The sequence below is a fragment of the Xenopus tropicalis genome, chromosome 8 (genome assembly GCF_000004195.4).
Source record: "Xenopus tropicalis strain Nigerian chromosome 8, UCB_Xtro_10.0, whole genome shotgun sequence".
Taxonomy (NCBI): Eukaryota; Metazoa; Chordata; class Amphibia; order Anura; family Pipidae; genus Xenopus; species Xenopus tropicalis.
Genome location: NC_030684.2, coordinates 68,463,663 through 68,469,662, shown reverse-complemented (window position 1 = coordinate 68,469,662; position 6,000 = coordinate 68,463,663).

Genomic DNA, 6,000 nt, shown 5'->3' with positions numbered 1-6,000 from the left:
AAGATTGCCATAAGTTGCACAAGGAAATAGGAAGTCTACTTAAAGGCCTCAAAGTAATACTGCTTCAATCTAATTCTGTTGTGTATGAAATTTGAGTCATTATTTATTCAAACTCTCTGCATCCTCCCGTTTTAAATAACCGGTTGATAGGAAGAGCTGATAAGTAAAATATTTCATAAAATTAAAAGTGGTCATGGGCTTTTAATACTCCTGTGCGCATCATTATTTGGTTTATGTACTTCCCTCATGACATTCAATTTAAAACAGCATAACTAACTTTTTTTTTTAGCTCTCTTGTTGTGTTTGTTTTGTCAAACATTGAAGCGAATGTGTGTTGTGGCCATTAGAGTTATTAGCTAAGCTTTCACAATGTGCACTTCCAGCATACAGATGGCCAGACTTGTGGGGGAATGGTTAGAATTCCTTCCTTGCAACACAGTGCTCCTAGTTAAGGCCTTTACTGGAAGCCATCTTTGTATCCTCCCCTTGTATACAAAATTATCTACAATTTGTGTATATGTGTGTGTTAAATATATAATGGACTTAAGATTGTAAGCTCCACTGGGGCACAGGCATGATTGACTGATTTGGATGATGTTTAATCTTAGTTCTGCAGAATTTGTTGGCTTTATATGAATAAATAATAATAAAAAAAAATCTTGTATTGTAAGTTTGTCTTCTACAGTAAAAACAGCTTGTCAGTTACAAACACTGCAAATTGGTGGAATATTTCCCCATTACCAACTAATTCTCTTAAATGGGTGGCTCACCTTTGGGTTAATTTATAGTATGTTACAGAATGTCCTATTTTGAGCAACTTTTTCATCTGTCTTCATGTTTTATTTTTTATAGTTTTTTTGCCTTCTGTGGGGCTGAAATGTTATTGTTACTTTGTATCAATAATATTTCTATTCAGGCCCTCTATTAATATTTCTGTGTCTCATTTACACTGCTGCCTGGTTGCTAGGTTAAGTTGCACCCTAGCAACCAGACGGCTGCAAAAAAATCCAATCTGCTGCTACATAATTCTGAAAATAATAAAAAATGAATACAACTGCAAATTGTCTCAAAATAGCACTCGCTTCATTATACTTAAGTTAAATTTTAGTTATTATTATGTTATATAAAGGCTAATTCTAAGCAACTTTTCACTTTGCCTTTATTTTTTCTTTTGTAGTTTTTGAATTCCTTCCCACCTTCTTCTGACTCTTTCCACCCTTCAAATGGGGGGGGTCACTGACCTAACATCTAAAAATATTACATCCATCCATCCTTTACTTTTTTTTTTTTTTTTTTTGAATTCCAATTCCAAAAATGTTTCAAACCACATCATTACATTAAAAATAATGAAAAGACGGCATATTTAATTGATATTGAAAAGTTGCGTGAAATTAATTTTTTTTTAAAGTTTTGAGTTTTAAGTTGTGCCTGAGTGGAGTTCCCCTTTATGGCCATTTCCTCAAAAATCCTTTCTAATCTTTGTGGGTGGATGTGGGAGTCAGTGGCAAGTAATACTAATGTATTCCACGTATGATTCGGCATGTGACTGTTTGTTGCATCATCAGTGCATGATATATTGTTAACTGGTAAACCTTTATTACAATACAAAGTGGTATCAAATAGAAATAAACCAGATCATTCATAATGGGCTTATGTCATATGCTATCCTTTTTAAGGGAGAGTAACGCCAAAAAAAGAAAAATACAATGTACTCTTTGTATGTTCTGATAATACAGGTGTGTTTGCTTCAGAAACTTCAGCAGCCATTGGGAGAAAAGGTACAGGTTACATAGCAGATACCAGATAAGCTCTGTAGAATATAATGGGAATCTACACAGCTTATGTGTTATCTGCTATATAACTTGTGCCTTTTTTCAGCTTGAATGGCTGCCCCCATGGCTACACAGCAGCTTATTTATATAAACTATAGTACATAATATATTAATCACTTTGATACACTTTTATTTATGGATGCAGCGAATCCAGCATTCAGTTCAGGATTTGGCCAAATCCACGCTAGTGGCCGAACCGAATCCATAAAATCATGTGACTTTGTCCCATAAAGACGGAAGTGGAAGATTTTTTTTCTCTTTGACCCTTCCATATCCTAATTTGCCTATGCAAATTAGGATTTGATTTGGTATTTGGCTGAATCTTATATGAAAGATTCAGGGTTCCTCTAAACCTGAAAGTATTCAGTACATCCCTACTTTTATTTTTTGGTGTTACTGTTCCTTTAAGTAGGCTTTTGGAAGGACCATTACAAAATATAGTGAAAAGTAGACTGATTGGCAGCTATTCCCCATTACCAGTCCTGACGGAATGATGAACATGGGCAGCAAATGGCAGACCTCAACCTGTCGCCACTCCATGTGTATGAGCTACAGCACATTATATTATTATTATGGGAAGCTGTTACAGGGGCATGGGATCATTTTAACCACCCATTTTTCCACACCATATGCCCAAAGCAAAGCAGCTTAGAAAAATAGAGCTCCTAGCATTTCAGGCAGAGGAATCGTTCAGGAAAGGTGTCAGGAAAAGCGTGTATTTTTTAAGGGGGCAAACACCATGTGCACAGAAATATCTAGTCTCTATACTAAATAACTCACAAAATGTCTCTGTCCATGGCATGTGTAAATATTGCTCTAAAAAAAATATATAGATGCTTGAGTTTACTCTAAATGTTTCATTCCATGTAATTTAGCCAAAATATATTGTAAACCTCTAGTAAACGATTTGAGTTTGACAGAAATTCGCCTATATTAGTGAACAGGTTTGTGTGGACACTATAACATGTTGTGGAGGACATTTCAGATTCTTGTGGACTTGGTAGGTAGTAAAATATTGCAATTCCGGTAATATCTGGTGATATACTGTATTTAATTCTTTAAGAGCTTTCCTTTCTTTAATTGTAAACATCTCATTATATTCAAAACAAAGACAGATGGATATAACGCCATACTATGTGGAAGATCGTAGCTGTAGACTAATCAAGTGGTTTCTAGGAGATATTACTGATATTTAAGTGTATACATCTCTGGCCTTATCTCCTGGAGGGCCAATCAGAAAACAAGGCAACCCTGGCTTGCTTACAGATAAGAGGGACGCTTCCCCACAGCCTCTTTTATCTTCTATTGTTTATCATTTCTACTAATTCTTGCTGCTCACCCATTATATAATGTGTTCTTATGTTTCTATGTTTTGTAATACGTTTGGGGGAAACAAAAGAAAACTCCATTAAAACAGGAAGTTATTCACATGGGTTTTCATTTGTTTATAGATAAAAACAATAATTTCTCACTCAGAGCTGCGCTGTCCTGCTCATCTGTTTGAACTCGCTGGTCTCCCCTTCTTTATTTACTAACCACATGGACATGTACATACTTATAAATGATTCTATGTGCAGACTGAGGCGCTGCAGTTTCTTAGATTTCAGTTGTGGTTTATGGAATAATGCAGAAATATGTTACTGAGAGCTAACACTTAATTCTGGCACAAGGTTTAACAATTACACATGAATTCTATACTTAAAATTTACAAAGATCTTCTGCTTAAACTTTTCTGCAGTTAATGATAAATGAATAATATAGGGCATACTACTAAAACTACAGAAATAAGCATGCAGTGACAAGTCCAAGATTACTTCTGTTGGATACTTATTAACATTTAAATTCAAGTTTTCACCATTATTCAAGGTTTTTGTTTTTTTTCCCTCAGGTAAAATAGTACACTCAACTTGTGTCAGGGTGTTTGAGATTTATTAAGCACAAAAACTTATAAAAAGTTGGCATCTAAGAGTTGGCAAGTTGATATTAAAGTCAATGGGAGTTGAATTAAATTATTTGACATTTGGCAGACTCAGTGAAAATGATGGGAAGAATGTGACTTTATTGCCTTCAAGTTGTTTTACACGATCAAGTACTTAGTTAGTTAGGTGAGTTTCCCAATTCAAATAAAAAACTTAAAAGCTAGATTTTTTTTAAAAAAATATGCCTCCCTGCTTATCCATAAGATTATTATACAAGCTGAAGAAATGAGCATATGCTGCTCCATACTGGTGCCTGTGATTCCACTCCATAGACCACTCACCCACCCACCTAAGCAAATGATACAAGCACCCATGTCTGCCATTATCAGTTGCCAAAATACCTGTACAAGTGAGGTAGAAAAGTTAAAGGTATTACATACTTAATGGAATAATCAACAATCCCCTACAAACAACCATCCAGGCTGCCCTGCCAAGGCAAGATAAATGGTACTTATTTCTCTTTACCCCTGTAAATGTGGCCATACCCAGACAGATTGAAGCTGCTGTTTGGAGTCCTTTAAGCTGGCTGTATATGCACGGATATTATTGCACGAATCCTTGTTCCGTCCAATTTTCATTGCATTTTCTCACCGATCGAGCAGGACAAAAGATTTTTATTGGGTGCCGTTGTAGGTGTCCAAGCAAAATCTGTGTTTAGGGCTGAATCGTCAGCTGGAGGTGGAATCCCTATTATTTTTACCTCCACATCTGACGATTCAGCCCTGAACGTCAATGGAGGGAACGAACGATCTTATCGTAATTGGTATGTGTATTCAGCAGCTTATCTGCCCGTGATAAATATCTGGCCAGGTGTTGATCAGGCAGGTTTGATTTTTCCATCGGATCAGGGACTACATCGGCTTGTTGATCTGGTTCTTGGTCCGAGGGCCCCTATACCTGTGGTTGTAATTCAGTTAGCCCGGTATCGCCTACCTTAGGTGGGTATTTTGGGAGAAGATCTGCTCATTTGGTGGCCTTGCCAAATGAGCAGATCTTAACGTGTATTCTCACAATCACTGATAATAATGTAACCGTTTGAACATCAGATTGTATTTTCTATTTAAACATTTTCAGAAAATATTTATATTGGTAACCCATCACTTTGTTCCTCTGGGGCAATGAAATATGGAAGTTCAAACAATTAAGTGTTATTGTGAATGTCTTAAGTAACCTGTCTCTTAGGTTTGTTTAAAAAAAAAAAAAAAAAATAGATATATATCCTTTAATAAAAGTCTATATACTTCTTTTTTTCCCAAAGATTGCTAAATGTGATTACTGACCAAAATCCCTGTCCAAGTCAGATCAATGAGATCAGATTTATTTAACTTAGGTTCTCCCACAGTCTTGGAGCTCATTTTATTAGTACTTGCCTATAACTTTGATAAAATGAGGCCCTTAATTGCCTTGGTCTTCATCGCAGTCAAAATTTAATAGAATAATAGCACCACCTGCTGGATACTTATTGTCTATATCTATGAAATCATGGAACTGCATTTGGCAGTTCCCAGCACTACAACAAGTACAAATACATAGCAACTAATGGGCTGTGTTAATGCATCAGTGGACTCGGAGCAAACATCTCATTGGTGGGTCCCCACAACTGCTCCAATACATTTCTAATAGGACTACCTTTAAACAGGGAACTAAGCCTAGCCTTCCAGCCTGTACCAACAGTGTTGGGAAAAGATTAAAAAAAACTTATTTGGTCATCACAGTTTATCAAAAATACAGTATATCCTTTAGACACATTTGTTCTAATAAAAAGTAAGCAAGGTAATGTTGAGCTTACTCAGTTGTTAAAAAAGGGGTCTGACATTTCTATGAAATGTTGGGAGTAGACAGTTAATGCAGATAAAATGTCTGATGGTGGGCACTGGGCAATTGTCCCTTCTGCTCATTTATTAAAACAGCCCTGCACAAAGGTTTCTATTTTTAGGCCATGCTGGCCCTAATGTATTTGTGCTATGTGGTTTGTAAAGTGATGTAGAGCAGTGCTGTCCAACGTCTGTGGTGCCGAGGGCCGGAATTTTTCCAGCTTTCATGGTGGATAATGGAAGCCAGTTTTGACCACTCCCCTTTTTAAACCACACCCACTTGAAACCACACCCATGTTATCCCATGACCATACATGGGTAATTGTGGTAGTACAGCAAAAACCTGCCATACGCTGCCTTCCGTACCCTACCTGT